At 36.7% G+C, this 27,174-nt stretch overlaps 1 protein-coding gene and 1 long non-coding RNA gene across 3 annotated transcripts in view; one reads left to right on the top strand and one right to left on the bottom strand.

The window, feature by feature from the left end:
- Nucleotides 1–27,157, top strand: part of LOC136847595 (uncharacterized) — a 139,856-nt gene extending 112,699 nt beyond the window's left edge. Inside the window, exon 3 of the long non-coding RNA XR_010855781.1 lies at nt 25,992–27,157. This is a non-coding gene — a long non-coding RNA (uncharacterized lncRNA). The remainder of the gene's footprint in view (nt 1–25,991) is intronic.
- The window catches only part of LOC136847844 (homeobox protein abdominal-B-like), a 601,387-nt gene that overhangs the window by 275,741 nt on the left and 298,472 nt on the right, over nt 1–27,174 (bottom strand). The window lies entirely within an intron of this gene.

Below are 27,174 nucleotides of genomic sequence, written 5' to 3'. Positions count from 1 at the left end.
TTGTCGTCGATATTTAACACACTTTTATTTCCTTAAAACTATTACTTATTCTTGTAAATAACTTCATTTCAATTAAGATTATTAATGACGCTATTGCTGTAGTTCAAACAAAATACTCTTCTAAAAAAAATTTGGTATATTACTATTATTGTTATTTGATGGAAGAATTTTCTGTCAAATATTTTTTTTTTTTAATCATCAATAATAATGTCACTGCCACACTTGTTCTCAACATAATAATAATAATAATAATAATAATAATAATAATAATAATAATAATAATAATAATAATAATAATAATAATAATAATGATAATTGAAAGCCACGGTAGAGTTAAAAGTATTTTTAACACTACTGTGGCTTTTAATTCTCGATATTATTGTTTCAATAATAATAATAATAATAATAATAATAATATTGGCAGACGTAATTGTTAGATAGTTAGCATGTAATAATAATAATAATAATAATAATAATAATAATAATAATAATAATAATAATAATAATAATAATAATAAACACGGTAGCAGACAATTGTTAGATGGTTAACATGTCATATGAATATGTATAATAAATCTTACTTGACAAATTAGACAATATCACAATCATGTTGAAAATTACCAGCCTACACAATTACTTTGCGAACATGTTAAATTAAGGGCAAATAAAGATTTAATTCTTATTCACAGATTTCATTTGAATATAATGATACATTCTGACTTTGTGAATGTATGCAAGACCCGAATATGTACATAAATACACGCTCAGAATTAACATCTAATGTTTGATAATTAAGCTACCATAGAAGCTAAGCGATGACAGAACATAGAAGAATGTAGCCTATAATACTTTTCAAGGCCAAAATTAGTTTATGTATATATGTGTGTATATGTATATATACATATATATATATATATATATATATATATATATATATATATATATATATATACATAACCTAATTTTGGCCTTGAAAGGTATTATGTTCTGTCATTGCTTAGCTTCTATGGTAAACATAATTAGCAAACATTTGATGCTAATCCTGACGGTATTCACATTTTCTTTGGTGCATCGTCGCTAAATATTCTTTTCGCCATATAATCACTTTGACTAAAATATCGATAACTTTTATTTGAGCAATGATAATAATAACTTTTATTGAAATAATAATAATAATAATAATAATAATAATAATAATAATAATAATAATAATAAATATTATTATTATTATTATTATTATTATAATAACGTCCCGATTATGCTATTTCATAACTAATTTCGAAGCGAAAATAACGAAAGCTATAAAACATACGTATCTATTAGGGCGGTTACTGAACTAAAAACAATAAGTATCTGCGTGGAGAAAGCGGACAGCTAACTAAAAATCATATTCAATACACAACACAAAAAAATATATATTCTAGAAAAATAATAAAAAAATCCGTCAAAAACACCAGCTCATTATCATTGCATCTGGAACACAAATGGAAATGAGCATTTGTAAGCAGTCCCACTGCAGCAATTACGCCAACGCCCAGTACCCAGGTGCACGTGAGCAATTACTTTGGAAAATCAATAATAAAAGATTTTTTTTCTCTTCCTTCATTAAATGTAAAAAAAAAAAAAAAAAACACACACACCATTGTGTCATCTCAAAAGGAGGTTCCTGGGTCCGTCATTCAGTGTGCCATGTATGCGATGAGACTATTAGCATCATTAATGGCTAATAAAAGCGTATTTAACACGTGTATTATGGACTTCTTGAGGTGCTGTAAATCACTTGTCCAAAAAAAAAAAGGAGTAAATAAAGAAACTACTGGAGAAAGAAATAAAAAAAACAAAGAGTGCAAAGGAAGTAACGAGGCGAGGCTGCAGGTTCTTTTGTATATAATATATGTATCGTTTTCGGAAGCAGGCACGCGTCATGTAAAATCATGTGCATCGCACTTTGTCAAGAGTCTCCGAGAGAGAGAGAGAGAGAGAGCGCGCGCACCTGGTCGGAGGAACGTGTCCATTCGAGCCATCACCTTGGCACTTAAAATTGGATATAAACTCCAATATATGGCCCTTTGATGATGGACAAATGATTTACTGTCAAAACAGTGAAGAGGCAGCGTTTATAGGACCAGTACAAGAGGCACGATGCTTCTGGAATTTTATGAGCACTCATGGTCATCAAAGGGTCAGGATAAATTCATTCATTCCACCCCCTTCCCCTCTCCCTCTCTCTCTCTTACTCTCTCACTCTCTCCCCCGACCACAACCGCAAGAGTCGAGTGAGAGGGAAGGAGAGAGAGAGAGAGAGAGAGAGATTGACAGTGAGTAAGGGAGAGCCCGATGATTCCCATGCATGGCATGAGACCATCTTCCAAGGAAATGGTTCAGAAATGAACGCGCACACACGCACGCAAGCACTCGTCTTCGCGACACGGCGATGGGGCAAACACTGGTTATGTCACACGCGTCTCTTCTGCACGGCCATCAACATCTTGCAACATCTTTCAGAGTGCCTGTAAGTTCTCACATTTTTGGGAGTTTTCGCCTCGTGACGTCACTGGACTCAACGAACGCGAAGACGTAGAGGACGAAGAAGTACGAAGTCGATGAAGAGGGGTCTTCCTTTTTTCTCTCTCTCTCTGTCTCTTCTTGTCTTCCTTTCGCTCTCTCTCTCTCTCTCTCTCTCTCTCATCTTCCTCGGAAGAGATCAGTCCAAAGAATCTACGACGCACATATATATTACCAGCAACAAAAAACAACACTTCACATCACCAGCTTACAACAATAAAAAGGCGTCAGTGTGGAAGGAGAATTTTCCTCAGCAAACCACAAACCACTAAGACGAAAAACATTGCGAGCGATTCCCAACACACTGATATATATATATGTTATATACATTTCCTTACCTTTCGAAAAAACACCCAATTGTCGACGGCCACTTTGAGGAGCGTAATCCAATAAAAGTAGCGACTGCGAGGTATATAAAACGCCGTAACAGAAGCACCACCAGCAGCAGCAGCAGCGGCGGCGGTGGTGGTGGTGGTGGTAGTAGTAGGAGTAGTAATAGAGAAGAAGTGTCTGAGAGCAACACCACCGAGCCAGGCCGAGGAGGAGGAGAGCACGGGCGGTGGAGTTGCAAGTTGCAAGGGAGGCTGGGGGAGAGTGGTGGCCGGCCGTCCGTCTCTCCCTCTCTCTCTCTCTTTCTCTCTCTCTCTCTCTCACTCACTCTCTCGGGCGGGCAAGATGGCGGCGGCAGCGGCAGCGGCGGCGGCGGCGCTTGTGTTGGTTGGCCTGTGAGTGAGTGAGCGAGCGAGTGTGTGTGTGTGAGTGAGTGCGTGTGTACGCGAGGGCCTCGGTGGGTGTGGGTAGAGTCTCTCTCTCTCCCTCTCTCTCTCTCTCTCTCTCTCTCTCTCTCTCTCTCTCTCTCTCCGTTGGCCGATCCTCCCGCCTCGCACTCACTGGCTGAGCCTCGTCGCCGCCTGACTGGCTGCCGCTGACGCTGCTGCTAGTGCTGGTGCTGAGCCTCCTCCTCCTCCGCCTCCTTCCCCGCACCCGGCCCGGATTCCTAGGGCCAGGCCCGACCCGGCACATCCCGGCCCTCCAGGGAGCGGGGCCGCGATTCGGCGGCGCGCACGCGCATACTGCCTTCTTCCCCGTTCCACTCGGGACGGGCTTCTCTCAATGGGGTTCATACAGACCGCTTTTCATGTCCCCCTATTCTTCCGTCCTTATTCTCTTCTTTCTCTCCGGGATTTTAAACTGCGTACGGGCAATTTCACGCAGCTCAAAAATAACACCCATTCGCGGGTCATACCGTACCCTAAATAAATACAAAGACACCTGTAATGTTTTGTTTACGAACGAAAGAGATACGTCTGACCAAAGCATCTGGGAATAAGCGATGGGAAAAGAAAGAGAGAGAGAGACAGACAGGGGCTGAGAGAGAGAGAGAGAGAGAGAGAGAGAGAGAGAGAGAGAGAGAGAGAGAGAGAGAGCGAAAAAAAAACTCACTCTAGCTGTCTGTCTCCTGAGATAAAGAAACTTGACGCAAAACACAAATCTGTCATTCTCCTTGTACGAGATGTATTGGTATCTGGTAAAAGGGTCCAGAGAGGCAAAAGTTATCAAGAAAAACACCTTATTCGACATTTTCCCATATCAAGGACACTGTTTTTCTTTTACGTTTTGCTAGCCTGACATAGAATATTTATATCTCAAAAGTATATTGAGGTTTAATCAAATAACATCTAAACCATACCAGTTTTAATTTATTTTTTAGATTCAACTCCAGATAGCAAACGTTGACAGCAATCTAGATGGAAAAATACTCGTTGGCAACTCGAGGGTCAGAGCTGTCAGGATGCAACAAAAAATAGATAAAAAAAAGCTGTTGTTTACAAAGGATACTTCAGATAACAGAACCCAGAGAGTAGAATAAAAGAGTCAGAGAATCTCCGGAGATGATATCAGGGGAACATGTAAAGTGAAGGAGAGAGAGAGAGAGAGAGAGAGAGAGAGAGAGAGAGAGAGAGAGAGAGAGAGAGAGAGAGAGACGGGGCGAGCCATGAGCCAGCCAACATAGCAGGAGATGGCTCCTTGCCGTTCTTCACCAGTGAGCCGCAAGCCCTGAATCAATATGGCCGCTTCCACCAGCCAATGGCAGGCCGGGCCTGGCAGAGTGGGCGGGGCTTGGCACACCTAGCACTCATTTGCTAAGTTTTAAAACTTGCCACTGCTACGCTTTTCATCACTGAAATGGGACAAACGCCAAGGATTTGGAATAAAATCGTCATTCGTCTTTGAAAACTTATATTAACGGGAAATAAACCTTCAGATATTGCTTTTATAGCAGCTCAAGGTTTGCGAGCCTTCCCTACTTCCGACCCCGGGCCGACCTGATACGACCTCTCCGCGACCTGGAGCTGCTGCTGCCGCGACCTGACAATGGCTAACTTACCACCACTCCCAGTTGTAACAATTGCTGGCGTTTTCTCTGTCAATATTAAAACTGACGGCAAAATGAAGAAGGAAAAATGAAGAATGATGCTTATATTTTCAATATCCAGTATCCAATTCCTCCATGATGGAAATTCAACACTTAACGGGCGTATGGTTGGTGATCAGAACATACCCAGCTAAGAATGCCTTTAAATTTCCAAATCCCTTATCGTTCTGGGTATGAACACAAAAATTAACATATTTAAATACTGAAGGTCAATATTTTATATATATATATATATATATATATATATATATTTATATATATATATATATATATGTGTGTGTGTGTAATAATATATACACATATGTATACATGTACATATATGTATATAGATACATATATAATATATATATAATATATATATATATATATATATATATATATATATATATATATATATATATATATATATATATATATATAATATCCATTTATTTATTTGTCTATTTATTTGTAAGTGCATGAGTGTGTAGAAAGAGATACTGACGGAGAAGACCAGAGTCATAGCCTCCCCTATTATTATTATTATTATTATTATTATTATTATTATTATTATTATTATTATTATTATTATTATTTTACAGCATCCCGGAACGCATAAATTTTTTTATCTGCTGGATGACTAAACGTTGTAATAAATTCCAATCAAAATAACAATAGCAAATAGTATTTATATATAAATAAAAAAAGAGACATCTGCTAAGACAATTCTTGTACAATCGTATTTTTTCAACCAATCAATGAAAAAAAGATAATAATGATACAACAGAAAGAATTAAGAAACCTTAAGCTCTGACGAAGGACAGCGAGTGAGCGGGCTATAACAAGGCGCCTGAAAAATTTTAGCCGATGATTTTCAACCATTCGGTCCAAAAAAGGTACATTTCACAATGAACCATCACAAATTTTCTCTCTCTCTCTCTCTCTCTCTCTCTCTCTCTCTCTCTCTCTCTCTCTCTTCTTACTTGCGGTTTTAAACATTAAATTATTATTTTTTCTTTAATGACAGGAAGAATTTCATTCATCAGGAATTCATTTTGTTCAGGTTTTTGGAATCAAATCACCTGATTGCAACATACTTTAACCAAAATTGCGACAGTACACAAAATACATGCAAAATTTTCTCTGGAGTGTCATTGTGACGAAATCATTATTACATGGAACTCATTTCTTAGAAAATTCAAGTGAAATCAAAGGAACACATATATCAAAGCCAAGATCCATTAAAAAAAAAAAAATTCCAAAGGAAAACATTAAATGCTATCGGTGATGTGGTTCAACTCGTATTGTAGAGTAAGAGTGTTCGGATCCAACTGTAAGTCAGATTTCTAACAGGTTTTTAGTTCTGACACAGATGGCGCCACTTCAATATTTAATCCTGCCGCAAAATTGATTATGAATATCAAAAAACAAAACAATCAACAATGAAAATACCAATAACTTAAAACCTCTTCGGATTTTTGGATATGGAATTTAATTCGTTAAAAATAAACAAAAGAATCGTCGTTGCTACTTTGCGAGCCATTTCTTTCACACAAATAATCCATAATACTTTTCATAATGACGAGCATTTCATTTCTTAAGCATAGGGCAAGGATTCCGATTTAGGCATCCGGGTATCATGACTGAGGTATTTCCGCTTATGAAACTCGGTCAAATGTTTCCTACTCTAAAAATATGAAATAATATGAAAGTGCGATTAGAAAAAAGAAAAATAATCCCCTTTATTATACGACTTATTTAACCAATAATATTTTCTTTTTATAAATCTTAAAAACTTTACAACAAAACTTAGGTTTGAAGAATACAAGTGCGGGGTCGGCGTAATCTCGCTGTAGGTTATGTGAAGTGGGTCCTGGTTACGTGCTACAGTATAGACCACGGGCAGCATTTTAGAAGAAACTCGGGATGTTTGTTAAGTTGAAAGTCAAATAAGAAATAAGAAAGTAAATAAATAAGAAATTGTCTACGTCTCTCTCTTTCAAAAATGCACAACAGAATAAACACACACATATACATACACACACACACACACACATATATATATATATATATATATATATATATATATATATATATATATATATATATATATATATATATATATATATATATATATATATATATATATAATTAAAAATAATTAAGAATTGACTTAACCCAGTCATATCTTTTTAAACTCCCTTGACAAATATTTCCAATAGCACATATTATTAGTCGAACAAACACGCCAACACAAATACAAATACAGATCAGAGAGAGAGAGAGAGAGAGAGAGAGAGAGAGAGAGAGAGAGACGGGCGTAGTCGCTCTACATACAGAAACCACATTTTAGAACCGGAGACCAGGCATAGCAACTTTTCTCTCTGCAATTTCTTCTACGATCGTCTTCTCGAGTGTGTGGGGGTGATTTGTCCGAGTTTTAATTGTATATTTATCCTTTTTATTCTTATTCTGAGGATCTCAAAGCCGTTTTGTGTTACTGATAACTGTTATAAATATTATGCTCTTCTTCAGACCAGTTTGCCATCTCTGGCATAAGTTTCTGAGCTTTTCTTAGGATATTTAGAATAGAATAGAACAGAATAGAATATAGAATTTAGGCCAAACGCCAATCACTGGGACCTATGAGGTCATTCAGCGCTGAAAGGTAATTTGACAGTAAGAAGTTTTGAAAAGTGTAGCAGGAGGAAAACCTCGCAGCTGCACTATGAAAATTGTTAGAGAGAGTGGAAAGTCAAATGGAAGAAAGAGAATGTGAACGGAGGTACAGTAAAAAGAATGAAAGCTTGGGGCCGAAGGGACGCTGCAAAGATCCTTAAGTAATGCCTACAGCGCACCACGTGAGGTGCACTGACGGCACTACCTCCCTTCCGGGAACTTAAAATATTTGTAATGTACTTTCTAACGTTTTTTTTTTTTTTACCTGAAAGACAGACCAGGTGAGGAAAGTCTTATTTTGTCGCTATGAGCTCTTCAATTTTCCTACAAAAAATCAGATCTTGTAAATAATTCTACGTCTCCCACATCTATTCTGTCTACTGAGCTACTTTTTTTTTTTATCGGTATCTATGTCATACACGATTTATTCACGTCAGTGCAACATACGATACGAACATCTGAAGCACTGGAAGTTGTTGCAAAGTAACAAAAGTGAAGGTTTTGTTAGACATACGAAAGCGGAAGTAGCTGAAATTTTGGAATGGGTCAATAACGGAAGTGAGTAAAATTCTCCAGTTTAGAGGTTCCTGTCTTGCAGCCTGCCCATCTTTCTGACCAAGATGTTTTTTCTTTTATTTTAGTTTCTCCAATTTCATCAACCTAAAATTCTTGACTTTTATAACCATAACACATGCCATCTTTATTTTCTGCGTCATATTTCCTACATTTCTTTCCTTTTCCTCTACAAATACTGCTACATGCTCCTCATTTAAGCTTTTGATTGTTGTTCAACTGCTATAATTTATCCAATTATCTTCGCTCTCCCTCTGCTCGTGAACCGAATCCCTTTCGGGCCTGGCCGAGCCTAATCCCCAATCGGGGTTCCATCTGCTCATTTGTTTCCTTTCTAATTTTATTATTCACTTAATGCTCTCTCTTCCTTTCGAGAAATTAACTTTTTTTTATGTTTTGTCAACCGATCCATTATTATAGTCTTCCTTATCACAAGATCTGAACTCCCGTTTAAAATTGACATAGTTACGTTACTAACTAGCCATTGTGCTTTCCGATACCTAGTTGCCTGATTATTGAATTATTTATGTGATTAATTACGTTCTAAGGAGAAACAGAACCACTCAAAAAATGTACGGTTATGCAAATTCTTTAGGAAGGGACACATCCCTTCTTAGACAAGGTTTCACTTTCAAAAATTTTTTTCTTATTCTATTTCTACATTTTTTTTTTTATAAATTTCTAGAAACTTTCTCCACATGCCAAGTACCAAATCAAGACATTGTTGTTCTTAAATGATCCGAAAGTTCCTTATAACAATAATAACCTAATTCTTACTTTTTTCAGTAAAAGTGGTTCTGATGAGAGGTTACGAGAGGGTTTCCTGACTAATGTGCATATACTGGTAAATGAAAAGTTCGTGTTGATTTTGAGTTGTACTTAAGTTGTACTCTCTCATGTACACAAGTTTCCATATGCAAATCATTAATCATTACTGATCAGTCACATCAACTTTACATGTCTCTAAACATCAGCACTTATGTTTCACCTACTTAGCAAAATTCGACTCGGTAAGGTTTGAAAAAATTTTCCTTGGCTTAGGTGATGTCCTAAAAATATTTCATAAATTCTTTTACACAGATGATGAGTGTGGAAGAAACGTCTAATATTCGTTGGCAAAACAAATATACATCACTCATCAACTGAATAATGGTAAAAGGGGGACCAATAAGTTTAGGAAACAGAACAAAAGAGAGAGAATAAGATGATTTGCTAATCTGTTAATGTCCTTATTTCCAAAGTATGAAATAATATTTGCCAAAGTAATTTTTTATAGATTAGATATAATCATGGTTTGAACTGAATATAGAGTTTAGGCCAGAGGCCAAGCACTGGGACCTATGAGGTCACTCAGCGCTGGAAAGGAAGCTGAGAGGAGGTAGTTCTGAAAGGTGTAACAGGAGGAAAACCTCGCAGTTGCACTATGAAATATTTGTTAAGAGAGGGTGGACAGTGAGATGGAAGAAAGATAGCATGAATGGAGGTACAGTAAAAGGAATGAATGGGGTTGCAGCTAGCGGCCGAAGGGACGCTGCAAAGAACTTTCAGTAATGCCTACAGTGCACCCCGTGAGGTGCACTGACGGCACTACCCCCCTACGGGGTATAATCATGGTTTTCAACAACAAATTCATAAGAGGCATCGTGATTTAGAAGCCCTAACCACTCTCTCTCTCTCTCTCTCTCTCTCTCTCTCTCTCTCTCTCTCTCTCTCTCTCTCTCTCTCTTTCTCTCACATGGACGTACAAATGAAAGCGAAAGATATCATCAAGCCTGGGAGCTAAATAACACTGGTACTTAACCGCTGCCATCATCTCGACCAGAAGAACTTGAAAGGGAAGAGCGTCGGACCTCTCCGGGGAGGTAGTGGCCCGTGGAAGGGAGGGACTATGGGGAGGGGGGAAGGGGGTCAAGAAGTTACGGATTCTCTCAATAATGGCGGTTTCCTGAAAGATGGACCTTTGCGTATTCTTCAATGTCTGCTAAATGAACCAACAAAAGGAGGAACACGGAGGGATTGTAGGAATATCATGTCTCCAGGAAAATAAAGATGGCTAAAAATTTAAGATTTTGAAAACAGCACAAATTACTGAAGAGCAATGATAAAATATCCAACAAAACAAAGATGATCGGGAGAGGAATGTAAATAAAACAAAAGACTTGTTCTTCCAAACCCGATACAGACTACATAAGACTTGTTCTTCCAAACCCGATACAGACTACATATGTCGCTCACCTGCCGACTTGAATTCAAATGTGCTCTCATTTCTACTGGTTCTACTTCAAAAAGACAAAAAAAAAGGCTCTCAGGTGAAAGTCAATTTCAATATGCTGCCGCTAAGAATAGTTTTTCTTTGTCACCTCAGCAGTACAGTCAATATACATCTGTAGGACGGATGTTTTCTTTTTAAACATGCGTGAGTTTCCTAGAGATTTTTTGACAGACTTACGTGTATCCTGGGTAGAATATCAATCACATACTACAAATAAGCATTGTAATTTGAAAGTAAGTCAGAATTAGACTACCACTTCTCTCTCTCTCTCTCTCTCTCTCTCTCTCTCTCTCTCTCTCTCTCTCTCTCTCTCTCTCTACTCAAATCTCTTTTTCTCTGTCTACAAAAAACTAGTAGCTAGAAAATGTAAGTCAGATTGTGTAAATCGAAACTATTGTAGACGATACGCCAGATACTTCTTGGACCACCTTCTAAGCTAGCTGACAACCACTAGTGCCATGTGTCCCATTCCTCTCTTTTAGTTATTTGGAGAAGTACTCATACTGTGGCCATGATCAAGCACTCATATATCACCAGTAAAGCCGTGAAACAACTAAATCATAATCAATGACTTATGATAATATATGAAAACTATAGAGTATCATGGCAAATAAAAATCCAGTTCACAAGGTCAGAAAAATATACTGAGGACAAACTAGTGTTTATGTTATGTGAGCTGCATGCTGAGATGATAGCACTGAAAATGATGATAGCATGGAAGTGGTTGGGTGAAAGCCACAGTTCAAATGGAAATCATAACTCCAGGGACAGGTTGCTCCTTCCTCAATAGAAATTCATGTACCTTACTCCACGAGACCCCTGTAAATTACAGCAGCAGGGCAGATTGTTCAGTTTCAACGAGATTACAAATTCTGTTGCACCCTAACATAGGAGCCTTCACCAGAGTTTGCAACTTCGTGCAGCCTGATAGAAGAAATATCCCACTTACAGCATTGGTATATTTTACGTAAGTTAAACTTGCTCATGCTAGTCTACAGTATGTACAGTGAATACATAACGCCTCTGTCTCTAAGTACTTTGGTGATCTAATGGAGCTAGCCCAGTGGTTTCATGTGAAAGGCTATACATATTACGACAGATTGATGCCAGTTCGCCTGAGAAAAATGCCGTCACTCCATAGGGCACAAAGGAAATGATAGCTCTGTTGGTAGCAAGATCAGAAGTTGCCTCCCATCTGCACTGCTTCAGTAGATGGTAGCAAAATCAGAAGTTGCCTCCCATCTGCACTGCTTCAGTAGATGGTAGCAAAATCAGAAGTTGCCTCCCATCTGCACTGCTTCAGTGGATGGTAGCAAGATCGGAAGTTGCCTCCCATCTGCGCTGCTTCAGTGGATGGTAGCAAAATCAGAAGTTGCCTCCCATCTGCACTGCTTCAGTGGATGGTAGCAAGATCAGAATTTGCCTCCCATCTCCACTTCTTCATTGGATGTAGCAAAAATCTGAGTTGCCACCATCTGCACTGCTTCAGTGGATGGGTAGCAAGATCTGAGTTGCCACCCATCTGCACTGCTTCAGTGGATGGTAGCAAGATCTGAAGTTGCCACCCATCTGCACTGCTTCAGTGGATGGTAGCAAGATCAGAATTTGCCTCCCATCTCCACTTCTTCATTGGATGGTAGCAAAATCTGAAGTTGCCACCCATCTGCACTGCTTCAGTGGATGGTAGCAAGATCTGAAGTTGCCACCCATCTGCACTGCTTCAGTGGATGGTAGCAAGATCAGGAGTTGCCTGATCTATAAAAAAAATTTGAGACTAGCATTGTCAAATCGTGAATACCTCATGATACACGTCACTATGACTAGTGATGAAATGTCCCAGGCCTTGCAAAGCAAAGATGTCTGCTCTTTGGTCAGGGCAAAGGTGGGCAATGGGCACTGGAAACCCTTGCATGAATCTTTGAAACATGCTACAAGAGCAAGGGGTTGAAAAGGGCCACAGAAATGTGTGGAAGCCTTTCCCGTAATATACCTTAGGTATGAGCAGTGCTGTTGTTACTTTGTTTTGCTATAGTAAAGTAAAATAAGAATGCAAAGTGGAATTAATATTAACTTACATTCTGCTTAGAACGGTTAACAATGTAAATACAACAAAACAGGTAATATTTTAAAGATCTTTATGATGTAGGTATTCTGTTTCGATGGGAGAAGAAGGTTTGTCAGGACAAATGGTGACTGTACCCTTAAACAAAACAAGAGGTGTGGAGTACCGAAAGGTTGCCTGTAAACTTTCGTGTCCATCTGCAACTTTCTGCTATAGTCCTTCATCTTTCTCCATCTTTGATGGGGTGATGCTCGTGCTAGTGGAGGAATTGCAAGAGTTGATCGTGAGATCAAAGGCATCTCCTGATTATTCCCAAATTTTCAAATCTAGATTCTGCATCACAAAAAATGTGAAATAAGACACAGAGATCGTTCTAATGACAAGCCTCAAACCGGTCAAGGCCGCAAATTTGCAAATAACTAACAGCTTGAAATTTCAATAAATTGCCTATTTTATGCAAGTGGTAAGTACCGTAAAATAACAAAAATGAACGAACTATGTCCTTATCTTCAGTACCGTATTATATATATATCCATCAGTGATACAAAACCTGATCAGAACACAGCTGTCCCTGACAGCTTTCAAGATAATAGCGGTCATGGTTGCATATGCCACTTTTTTGGGATACGTTTGGCTGCAAGTGTACCAAATATGGTGCATTTTTTTAATAAAAAAATATACAATTATCTCCCTTTTTAAGCAGAGTTTTATACTGGGTGCTTCGTCTTGGCCTGTAAAATCCATGTCGCCTCTTGTCACAGAGGCAATGAAATATCTAGCTGACTATCAGTCAACTTGTATGAGTCGCATCCAAGCTGGGGAAGAGATGGGCATAGTAAGTTAAAGATCAACACCTTTATATATATATATATATATATATATATATATATATATATATATATATATATATATATATATATATATATAAGTGTTGATCTTTACTACTTACATATGTCCATATATATATATATATATATATATATATATATATATATATATATATATATATATATATATACATATACATATACATATACATATATACATATATATATATATATATATATATATATATATATATATATATATATATATATATATATATATATATATATATATATATATAACAACACATAACGATGAACCTATTTGGCAGGAAGGCCCTCTTCTTACAAGAGGTATCTAGATTAGCACAGCTTGAAAAAGAAAGAAAAAAACGAACATAGTTTAAGCCAAAACGGAGCTTGACTGGAAGAACACGTCTCTTTAGCTATTCAAAGCATGAGAGAGAGAGAGAGAGAGAGAGAGAGAGAGAGAGAGAGAGAGAGAGAGAGAGAGATTATATAAATCATCAGTATGCCTGGGGCAGGTGGTTAAGCTACCCGCTGCAAGATGCACACGCACTCACACACGCACACACACACACTCACACACGCGCGCTGATTATTACCATGTTTTTCGTTCTTCCATTAACACCGCAATTCTCGGAATCCTTACAAATCAGTTTTGAATCTCTCACAGGCCATGCAAAGTCACAATGTGAGTTGTAGAAAAATCAGGATACCATCGTTACAAAATATATTAGTGAATAAAAAGGAATATGAGCAATCATCATCTCATGAGAGAGAGAGAGAGAGAGAGAGAGAGAGAGAGAGAGAGAGAGAGAGAGAGAGAGAGAGAGAGAGAGAGAGAGAGAGTTCAAAACCAAATCTTTCGTTCCAATTTACACTGCCCATTCACATAAAATTTTACAATATTTACAAAAGCTTGATTAACATTAAAATACTCCAGTTCTTGAATCAGACCATCCGTGCGACCAGTTTGGTAATAAAAAGTAAAGCATTAAACACATGTGTGTTTGGAGAGAGAGAGAGAGAGAGAGAGAGAGAGAGAGAGAGAGAGAGAGAGAGATTCTTCCCAAAACCACCAGGTGAAGAGAAAGTAGGTACATGCGAGACTATGTATATAGTGAACCATTACAAAAAAAAAATATTATCACAGTAAGGATATTTAGATTAAATTTCCTGATGATTTCTACATTTATAGTATAATATATTCTTTTCAAATAAACACGTAAGTTGAATAATCTTGACGTTTTAACAACGTGTAACCAGTGACGAACCGAGTAAACATTCGTCCCCTCTGAATAACTAACGAACAAAACTCGCAGCAGGTTTCCTGACGATGTTTGGAGTCCCTAAGTCAACAGAACCCGGGTGCGTCCCCGGCGGGGCCAGGGAGATGGTGGCTAGTTCGTACTCTAAAGGGACCCGGGCTCTGAACAAGATCTATACGCAGTCTCCTGTCACACTGTCGGATTCGAAAATAATCCCAATCAAATATACGACGACATCAATTCCCAGATAAAAGTCGACTGCTAAGTAAGCAAAAAATTTTTAAAGAACTCTCCCCCCAACCCCCCACAAGCAGATTCTTCATGATGCAAAGATTTTTTGATGGAAGGGAAAATTAAGGATGTTAAATTTAAGGCGTTGTCACAAGGTAATGATCAATATTTTATCGTTATTTACAGACGTCTAATCACTGTAACAAAGAAGTATCCTTCTGTGATAGAAAATCTTACAATGTTTACTAACATGTACTCCGAGACTATCTCTCTCTCTCTCTCTCTCTCTCTCTCTCTCTCTCTCTCTCTCTCTCTCTCTCTCTCTCTCTCATTTGTTTCGTTACCAATAATCAAAGGTTTCCCACAAATATGTAAATCGAACCTAACACACAACATCGCACCCACACGGAACCATAACAGTCACTATTATTCAGAAGATGAACCCTATTCGTATGGAAGAAGCTCACCGCAGGGACCATTGGCTTGGTGTTCATTTGAAATAGATTACAGAAAGTAACAGGAAACACAGAAAGAAGAGACCAGTCATTAGGAAAGAAATCACAAAGTCAAGAAAAGCAAAAGCACACATGCGCGTCGAATTGGAGCGACAGATGGAACTGGAGTGATGCTCTTTGAGTCAAGTACTACTCCGCCGAGAACAAGCTGCAAGATGAGGCGAGATTGGCGTGCATATAAGATGGGCGTTTTATGTACACAAATAGTGCCCGGGCGTAATTGAGATAGAGAGCTTTATGCCTCGCGATAAAAAAAAAAAAAAGGTGAATTTTTTTTCTTTGTTTTTGTATTTTTTGTTTTTGTTTACCGTCCCTTTGTTTTTGTATTTTTTGTTTTTGTTTACCGTCCCTTCCCTGATACCTAAAGTTATGAATAACATCAACGTATAATTTTGTTACATTGCTTGCGCAATGAGGTTTTTTTGTTTGTTTTTATTTTTTTATCATTTAATTTAATTAAATTTTTTTTTTGCCGTCCCTTCCTTGATATCTAAAATTAAGCATATCTTGTGCAACGTGATTTTGCTTCTTCTTTGATTTAAAAATGAAAATTTGAACTAGCAATTTTAGATTAATTATGTACGAAAGATGTTGTGAAAAGATTAAAAGTGAAATAAAATTTGTGCATGACAAAAAATAAATAAGTGAGCTACGCGTATAACTGAGCAATATAATATATAAAATAGAAGTCAGTTCTCCAAAGAGCTAAGCAAACTAATGCACAAGACAATTCTGCAAATGAACACATGAATGAAAATCCTAAACTAACACAAAGCAGGGCGGGACAAAGTGATGCGCATTGTGTGACGTAAAATGAGTTGCTTCCCTCTCACAAAGATTTCTTCCCTCTTAGAAATTTTTTAATTTCGTCAGATCGTTGCGGTGTCTAATACAACTGAATACCATGATACTTTTAGGGTTTACTGACCAGGTCCATAAAACCTCTGGAAACATACGCTTTTTTTTTTTTAAACATCGTAAATACGTAACAGAACGTATTATTGTACGGTATATAAAATGAAAAGATGTTAGAAAAAGCATGTCTTATTTTACACCAGTTTCTATGAAAAAAAAATATGTATATATTATATTTATATATATGTCTGTATGTATATGTATATATATATATGTATATATATATATGCATACATATAAATATATATAAACATATATATATATATATATATATATATATATATATATATATATATATATATATATTTATATATGTATATATATCATATATATAAATATAAGTACATATTTTCTATATGTATTTATGTGTATATATATAATATATATATATATATATATATATATATATATATATATATATATATATATATATATATATAATATACACATATAAATAGTGTGTGTGTGGGTGTGTGTGTTTGTGTACAACAACAAGTATATCCTTCTTCATATTGAAAAACACAAAGAAGAAGCCCAGGAATCTCAAGTATTCTTCCAGAGAAGAATGTTTATGGGGGAAACTCGAGGGCAGCAGACTCGCAGCAGCATCCAATCCGAAGCAAGGCAGAATAAAAGCTGTGCATTAATAATAGTTCCTTTTCTCTGGACCGCCGGGGTCTACAATGTCATAATGCGGTTTGCAAAGACCCTTATTCATTAATAGTCAAATAGTGTACCCAGAAACACGCGGCAATACCGTATAAAAGCTTCGAGGCTTCTTCAAGATTATCCGTGCATTAGTGGAATTGGATTTATAATCTAGGGAATCGATCTTTTGGAAAGCTATGCAGACCTTATTTGTATTTCAAAAACTTGTCGAGAGATTTTACAAAATAATCACACAAAAAAATCTTACTTTATTTCACTAAAATGGAATGGAATACGAAATTTTAGGCCAAAGGCCAAGCGCTGGGACCTAAGAGGTCATTCAGAGCTGAAAAGGAAATTGAGAGTTAAAAGATTTTAAAGGTATAACAGTAGGAAAACCTTGCAGTTGCACTGTGAAATAATTGTTAGGAGAGGGTGGAAAGTAAGATGGAACAAAGAGAATATGAACGGAAGTACAGTAAAAAAGGAATGAAAAGGGCTGCAGCTAGGAGCCGAAGGGACGCTGCAAAGAACCTCAAGTAATGCCTACAGTGCACCACGTGAGGTGTATACTGACGGGGCTACCCCTCTACGGGGGATTTCACGAGAAGAAAAAATTCATTGTCGACAATACTCATGCTGTTTGTATCACTTTGCCTCGTTATAATCCGCGAAATATTCAGCACCGTTTCAAAACTCCCAAATGAAGGGTTCAATTTTCATAAACAAACCACCAGCGTCACCGCCCGATTTTTTAACCCTACCTGCCAGCCGGTTGTTTTGGTAAACGTTTAATTTATGAATCGTCGAGGGGAACGTTTACTATGTGCCAATGAAGTGATTTCCCCGACGCCGTCGACTTTTAATGGCGTCTTTTTATGCCAGTGAAAATCCTGAGATTCACCGCCAAGAAGGCTGCCGTGAAAACGGACACCGCATTCGTCCCTCGTTCCAACCACCCCCGCCCCCGTCCCCGTCCCCAACCTCCTCCTCCTCCTCCTCCCCCTTCAGCTTTTTCGTTTTGCAAAATGTGCTCCTTTTACTCTCTGTGGACTTTCCAACATCTTTACTTTCTTTTTCACTAGTTCGACATTCATTGTCTTTTAACGATGTGTTATTGTTATGCTTCTTCATCTTACCATTTAGTATATTTTCGATGTTGCAATGCCCGTTCACCTTTCAGTCCAGTGATAATTTATGTTACTTTTACATCCCTCTGTCTGTCTATCACGACAAGATTAATCAGTCGCTCCAGATTTTCCATACATCTTCACGAAGCACCCATTACATTTCCTAACGTACATCATCAGTAAATTATATGAGCAACTTTATTTCAGTATGTAAACGATCAACATACTTATTTTCTGTCCATTTCGCTAGTTCTACAAAGAACAATGCACTGCCAGTTGCCTCTCATAGCATCTTGCCCTCACTAAATTCCAAAACTTAGCGAACCATGTCCTGAGAAATTTCTTATCTGTTAATGGAAAATTTTTTGCTGTAGCAATACATAAACGTGCATATACAGAGAGAGAGAGAGAGAGAGAGAGAGAGAGAGAGAGAGAGAGAGAGAGAGAGAGAGAGAGATGAACTCTTCGTTTCTGTCAAATCTGAGAGACCGGGATCTATGAATGGGCTTTGGGGTGATGTGCTATGACAGTGTATTTATATTTTGCATTATATCTCATTAATAACTGCATACTTCGGAAAACACAAAACAGTCGGTCTTTATCACCCTCTTTCATAAGTTATTTCTTTATTATATACCACAAGAATATCAAAATGCTATGGTCGCTACATATCGATTTGTTTGATTACAAAAATCTTTTTTTAAAGACACTGGATATATAAGATTGTATGAATTCATGCTGCTATACATTTACACAAATGACAATAATCTATCGGCCTTTGTAACTGGCCACAATCGTGATTTTGGAATTGTCAACTTATGTCATAAAGGAGAAGTGGTCAAGAACAATTCTTGTTGTCAAATCCACATATGAATTGAAAATTTTTATTTGTTCATTAATTTATTTTTTTTATTTATCTATCTATTTATCTATTTTTTTTATTGCATTTCATCAAACACGTAACGACAAATTCCCTTGTTCAGGAAGAACAGCCTCACTGTACGTTTCAATTACGATCTTAATTACTAGGTTTTATCAGTAAAAATTCTTATTAAGAAAATGATCCCACCAAACACCTCCATTTCCCAAACGTCACTTACTGTAAATCACAGAAACCACTTCTTTTTCAAGTTTGTCAAATCCAGGCTGTCTGCAGATAGGTCGAAGAGAAAGGAAGAGAGAGGAGGGCATAACCATCCACGGGTTTCCATATCCGTTGAGGAATTCCTGCAGACATCAACACCTTCCCCTGTTTGACACGAAAGGTGACCGATGACCTGCCTTCCACATGACCTCTCACCGCAGAGCTTCTCATCCCACGACCTTCAAGGTCATAAAAGGAGAAGCGTTTCCTACAGATGTATGTAAGGTTGGGCACCGAAAGGTTGGGCGTTTGTTTCAAGGCAGAACAGAAAGGACACTTCTCCGGGAAAATACCCAGAAGCTCTTTGGAATTAAAAAACAAAAAAAGAAAAAAGCTTCTTACTGTAACGTGTTCTTTTAATTTCGTGAATGACCAGGACCATTTTTTTTGGGGGGTGGGTGGGTTGTATAACTACTGAAGGATGTCGAAAGTGTTTATACAAGAAACTGAATAACGATACTCTTGTGTATCTCCTGTTCCTGTCAACTAAACCACACATTCTTCAATACAGAGTCAGTTCTACAGATGACGAAAGCAAAATAAATGGCGATCAAGTTTGAAGTTCACCCTTCTGCACCCATAAATATAGTATTACTAAACAGATAAATAAATAAAGCCAGAGGGAGGAGGGAGGAAGGAGGAATGGGTAGGAAGCTAATGATAAGACCCATGAATAAACAAACCCAACAACCATGATAATGCAACTCATTAACGACGATAGTTGAAGCTGCCATAACAAATGTTTAACAAGCATAAATTTATGTCACGCTATTCTCACTAATTGATCTTTGGGAAGAGAATCATTTACAACGGTTTTAGTTAATATTGTCTCTTTTTTTTTTATCCTAATATTACTCTTTGACCTTTTACCTACTCATCAATACGCATTCATGTTGTCTATATTGAATCGCTTTTGATTTGGCTAACTAAAATATTCTTTTCCTTTTAACATTGAGCAATCCCATCCTTATATATACCGAGTTGATTGTTCACGGCATTAAAAACATTTCTGTTGGCTAGCAAAAGAAATCGACTCTTTTTATCCCATTCAGCGACTATCAAGCACCTAAGAAATTACTTGTTGTATACGACACCAGTAATCCTGCAGAATGTTTAAATAAAGTAAAACTGTCAAGGAGGAAATAGAGGAAAAGAAATAAATTACCAACATAATGGCTGGACAATTTCATTAAACCCCACTTTCGTAGTTAAACATGCTATCTCGCTCAAGAACCGGGAAATAGGCGAGGAACTTGACTTTATCGCCAGGGAGAGAGAGAGAGAGAGAGAGAGAGAGAGAGAGAGAGAGAGAGAGAGAGAGAGAGAGAGAGAATGAACATACAAAATCTTTGGTTCATAAAGGTAGACTGAAAATCTTTCTATATATACAGAATATATATATATATATATATATATATATATATATATATATATATATATATATGTGTGTGTATAATAAATATATACACATATACTGTATATGTAGGTATGTATATATATATATATATATATATATATATATATATATATATATATATATATATATATATATATATATATATATATACACGCATATAAACATGCAAAAATCTTGTGTTCATCGATGTACAAAATAAAAGAGAGAGAGAGAGAGAGAGAGAGAGAGAGAGAGAGAGAGAGAGAGAGAGAGAGAGAGCCATGAATCTCAGTCCACCTCCGGGAATCCCCACCAATCCATATTCCATTTTGGCTCCTCCCAAGTACAGATATAAATGTATATACATATATATATATATATATATATATATATATATATATATATATATATATATGTATATATATGTGTATATATATATAATATATATATATATATATATATATATATATATATATATATATATATATATATATATATATTATATATATATATATATATATATATATATATATATATATATATATATATATATATATATATATATATATATATATATGAGCGATTCCCCATCAAGGCATTCTCTCGCTCTTCTCCAGGGCGGGCAGGAGTGGACAGGGCAGGGCAGCAGCGGCGTCGGAGGCGTCCCAATCTGGGTTTGTGACCGTTTCGGGTTTGTGGCCACTCTGCCTATAAAACCGAGACGGACGTGCCAATTACAGCTTATCCCCATTCACGACGAGAGCTTCCATCATGTAAACGTGAGGCAAGCATCAAGCACCTCCCGAACGGCCGTTTCTCTGATGGCTTTTTTTTATTTATTTTTTTTTTTAACGCATCCCCCCCCCCCACCTCTCTCTCTCTACGCCACGCCGTCGTGTTGTCGGAAAATGGAAAGAATTCCCAGATTTCTCGTTGGATTTAGGGCTGTTCTGATTTGAGGTGTGAGAGTAGAGAACCGCACAATTGTATTTAAGCATCAGTAAATGCTAGTAAGGTTAAGGGTGCACGTTTTAAGTTAACATTATTACATATTAAAAGGATAAAAAAAAAAAAAGTTGCTATGCGCGTTACCAACCTGGGTCGGATTGTTCTGCAGATGTTCTAGTTAAGTGATAATAACTAGAGCAAAACTAAGTTATAATAACTATAATAATAATAAATATAATAAACGAAAATAACAATAATGATGACATTAATAAATGATAGATGTATGCTCAACGTGTAAGCAATTACCATACATGGCCCATCCGTCTATCCACAAGATCCATTAGGTATAAATGTTATATGATTTACTTATAAGAGAATTAACATAACCACATACAATTATTCTTGGGATAATAACAATAATAATGAAATAAAGTCAAATGTGTACAACATGGTTTTTATAAAACCTCCTAAATATAAAAAAATATACACAACATTTACCATCAAACATTCGTAAAGACACATCAAAACAACTTCATCAATGATAACAATAGTGATCAGAGCAACAGCAGCAATAATAGCAACAACAATATTAGCAACAGCATCAATAGCAACAGCAGCAATAGCAACAGCAATAATAGCAACAGCAATAGCAACAGCAATATTAGCAACAGCAATAATAGCAACAGCAACAACGGAAGCAATCCAACGGTGCCTCAGAATGTGTCAATAGAGAGCTGCTGAGAGGTGACCCCATTCACGTCGACATTCAACACCTATTTGTTACATGGGAGAGGTCCGCGCACATTTAAACTTTATGTTGAGTTGTCTAGAGGGCCCTTGGTCAATTTTATTACCCATTTAGAACTTTCCCCACTCTCGGGGACTCTTAGATGTTGGAATGCTGCTAAATGTTTTGCTAAGTAACAAGGAGGAAGGAGAGAGAGAGAGAGAGAAAGAAAGAGAGATGCGCGCAAAAGGGGCTTTCGGAGACGGGGCAAATGGAATGCCAACCATCCCGGGGGCCTTTTATTGCTATAAGGCTCTTCGCTTTCCCCTGCTTCTGCTTCTGCTGCGTCCCCTTCCACAAGGAGGGGGTGGGGGGACAGTAAGCAGTTAAGACGCAGTGGGTAATGAGGGAGATAACGTTTCTGAAAACCATCATCTGGAAACAATCACAAGGCAACGTTTCTCAAAACAATCATCTGACAACAATCACAAGGCAACGTTTCTCAAAACAATCACACGACAACGTTTCTGAAAACAATCAACTGACAACAATCACAAGGCAACGTTTCTCAAAGCAATCACATGACAACGTTTCTGAAAACAATCAACTGACAACAATCACAAGGCAACGTTTCTCAAAACAATCACAGGGTAACGTTTTTAAATCAATCACAAGGCAACGTTTCTGAACACAATAATGGCTACTGGTACAAACGCTATGGAAGGAACAAAGATCTTGATGCTCATTTTGGTGGCTTTCGGAAATGGGGCGTTTCAGAATTCCCAAGAACTCTGAGAATACATCATACAAAGGCTTCAATTACCCGCATGATTGGCTTAACGATCTACAAAATATTAGAGAAATCCACAGAAATTTTTTTTGCATAAAAGAAAAGGAGGAAAATGAAACCAACAGGTAATGTTGCGGCCTACAGAAAAAACATATTTCAGGTTTGAGAGATGCTCAGAGACTTATTCTCAATAATTAATATTTACAGAAATGATTTTAGTAGTATAATACGAAAAGGCTGGAAACAGAATTAAAAACATTGCTGCTGTCTACTGAAAAGATATATTCCCCGCTTGAAAGATGGCCACAGATACTCTCCGTAATTAATATCTACAGAATAATTAAATTTTTAGTGTAAAAGGAAAAAACATGAAAACAGAATTATAGGCATTGCTGCTGTCTACAGAAATATATATTCCCTGTTTGAGAGATGGCCAGAGATACTCTAGATAACTAATATATACAGAAATTATTTTAGTTTATAAGAAAAAGGAGGAAAACAGAATTATAAGCATTGCTGCTGCCGACAGAAACATTTACTTCCTATCTGAGAGACAGAAATCCTCTCAGTAATTAATATCTACAGAAATTATTTTAGTATATAAGAAAAGAAAGAGGAAAACAGAATTATAAGCATCACTGGTGTCTACAGAGAGATATAACATCTTCAGAGGCAGTTAGCGATATTTATCCTCAATAATTATTATCTACAGAACTGACTTTAGTAAAAATGAAAAAAAGAAGAAAGCAGAATCATAAGCATTGCTGCTGTACACAGAAAGATATACTTCCTTTCTGAGACAAGGTTACAGATATTCACCCACATTAATAAGCATCGCCATCGGAGTCGGGTCCTGAAGAAGGATCCCGAGGATTCTGAGGAAAATAGCTCACATTCTCCCATTGTCCAAAAGAAGCCAGCAACAACGTAAAAGGACCAAGGCGAGCCAGCATGGGGCCAATTATTGTCCTTCGGGGATGTTTGTCATTACGTTTCCCAGCCGACATTTTAAATCAAAGGCACGATGTTATGAATGAGACAGTCTCACAAGTCCAAGTCCTCCATTTATAGCAATCTGCAAAAACACGAACGTATATCACTTAGCCTTACCTTGTTTTTGCCTTTCTTTCTCTCTTTCCTTCTCTGTTTCTTACCCCCTTCTCTCTCTCCCTGTCTCTGTCTCTGTCTCTCTCTCTCTCTCTCTAGCTCCCCTTGTCGAAAATCTGACCCGGACATAATTAAAAAGGGCTTCTGACAGAGAACCCTTTCGGCCTCACGTTCCTGAGAAGGATGATGCCATATCCCGAGCAATTATTTTCTTCTAGAAAGATTTCAGATCTTCAGCGAATGAAAAAAAAGAAATGATTTTGTCGTCTCTCCTTTCGTATTTAAAGACAAACACAGCTGGGAAAGTGAAGCCATTCTCCCCACCTCAAACACACGCAGACAAACAAAACTGAGAATAAAAACCGAGAGAGAAACGCAAAAGTGGCGGAGAAAAACAACCGGAGAGAGAAAGAGTAACTTGTAGCTAAAATGCCAGTGGAGTCGTTTGCGGGGCCCGAGTGATTTATATACTTCAATGTTGCCAACTGAGTTACTCCGGTGCACAGAGAGAGAGAGAGAGAGAGAGAGAGAGAGAGAGAGAGAGAGAGTCTCAAATTAAAAGCTTCTCGCTGCTCGTTCTTGCATCAAAACAGAGGAGATGGGGGAGAGAAAAAGACTAAATGCATATGTATACTTGGGGGAGGAGAAGACTAAATGTATTGTATTTGTATACTTGGTAAAGAATTTAGTTGTTGTGTATACTTAGGGGAGAAAAGTCTAAATGTACTGTATTTGTATACTTGGGGGAGAAAAAGACTAAATGTATATATATACTTGGGGGAGAAAAAGACTAAATGCATATATATACTTGGGGGAGAAAAAGACTAAATGTATATGTATACTTGGGGAAGAAAAAGACTAAATGTATATGTATACTTGGGGAGAGAAAGGCTAAATGTATATGCTTGAGGGAGAAAAAGACTAAATGTATATGTATACTTGGGGAAAAAAGACTAAATGTATATGTATACTTGGGGAGGAAAAGACTAAATGTATATGTATACTTGAGGGTAAATTTGTGTACAATTGTTTCGGGGCATGATAATAGTAATGAATTTATTAGTCAATTTCAAGATATATCAATATTTTTAAATATAATAAATGTAAAAAAAAATAACAGTAATGAATTTAGAAGTCATTTTCAAAATATTTAAGTCATATTTTTAAATATGTTAAAAATAGTGAAATGAATTTAGTAGTCTTTTTCAAGATACTTCAGTATTTTTAAATATAAAAGTAAAAAAAAATAATAGTAAAGAATTTAGTTATTATTTTCAAAATATACAAATATTTTTAAATATGTTAAAAAATAGTAAAATGAGTTTAGCAGTCTTTTGCAAGATATATATCTTTAAATATATAGTCAAAAAATAATATTAATGAATTTATTAGTCATTTTCAAGATATATAAGTATGTTCTTTTTGAATATTAAGACAAAAAAGACCTTTTAACATCCTGATTTCCTCGTACTTGGATACGTTTATATATTCCCCGTCTGGACTCAATGTGTGCAGGTGTAAGCGTATCTAAAATTATGAGGCTATCATCTCGTTCAAGGTCTTTGATGGTATAATAATTAGATAATAACAGTACTTTGCTCATAACTATTTGCTGATTAATAATATGATAAAAGTACTCTGCTTCTAACTACCTGTTAATTTAATAATAAGATAATAGTACTTCGCTTCTAATTATTTGCTGGTTTAATAATAAGATCATAGGACTCTGCTCCTAATTGTTCATTAATTCTTTTCAGCAAAATGCGGACTTACTTGATAACAACAAGTGGCTGTTATCAGCAAGCAGCTGCAATGACAGCCGACTCAGCTGCAGAAACAGCGGCCGGACGAGGCTGGACATTTACTGCAGCAGTGTCATACCACTGTAGAGAATCTGGAGGAATTTACGAGGGATCTGTCCACTTGCTTAATCACCTGTGAATGTCCCTGTTAATGTGTGGCGAAATAAAGGCCCTCGATTACTTTACAGGGACCAGAAAAATAAAAAGTGTATTTTTTTCCTTTGGGTATACATACGTGTACAAACTGGTCTATTTAAAATGCAACTAATGGGTATATGTATACTTCATACAGAGAAAGTGAATTGCATATTTTACCACTATTCACCCATACAGTCATTACATCAGTGATGTATTGGTTACCACATATGTGCTATATCCCCAATAGAATTTTCTTACTCACTAAACATTAGCTTTTTCAATCAGTCCCGGCTCTCTATATTCTACTTCAAAATTATCGCTATGCTAAGCCACACATAATCTCTTTCAGCCCCCTACAGATCTAGTGAACGTCTGAAGTCGCGACACATGAGGCATCATTGAGGATTTCTCTTCAAAAGAAACAAAGGACTCAAATCAAAGACGCCTAACGACTTTGTGAAGTATGTATTGATCTTAAGCAATGGAATTTTAAAAAAAAAAAAAAAAAATTAAATTAAGTTAAAAGACTAAGAACTCCTGGCATCTAAGTTATAAAAAAAAAAAAACAAGAAAGCTTGGGGCATATATGGGATTAGACCACAGGGCATCTTACCTATGAACTAGGGCACATTCCTTTATTCTTAGCATCATGATACAGCAGACCTTCTTAAATTGCTAAAGATAAGCTACGATACCTTCTGGTAATGGCAGAGGAGATATTAAGGATCCGGTGGCTTGCTTGATTAAAGACAAATAGTCGCCCACAGCATACAAAATGTTGTCAACATAAAGAATAATGAATTTTATCAGGAACCTTGGTTTTCTTTTATATTTTGGCAGACTAATACCTTAAACAAAAGAATATTAAGAGGTTAAATACAGATTAGTGCAGCAGGTTACAAAGTTTACCAGAAAAAATAACAAAAACGTGAACAAATTTCAACGGCTTTAAATGTGGGAAGGCAAACTAATACGTGTTATATACCCTCAAGAAAAAGTG

Source organism: Macrobrachium rosenbergii, chromosome 17 (genome assembly GCF_040412425.1).
Source record: "Macrobrachium rosenbergii isolate ZJJX-2024 chromosome 17, ASM4041242v1, whole genome shotgun sequence".
Taxonomy (NCBI): domain Eukaryota; kingdom Metazoa; phylum Arthropoda; class Malacostraca; order Decapoda; family Palaemonidae; genus Macrobrachium; species Macrobrachium rosenbergii.
This window is presented reverse-complemented; position numbering and strand designations above follow the sequence as displayed.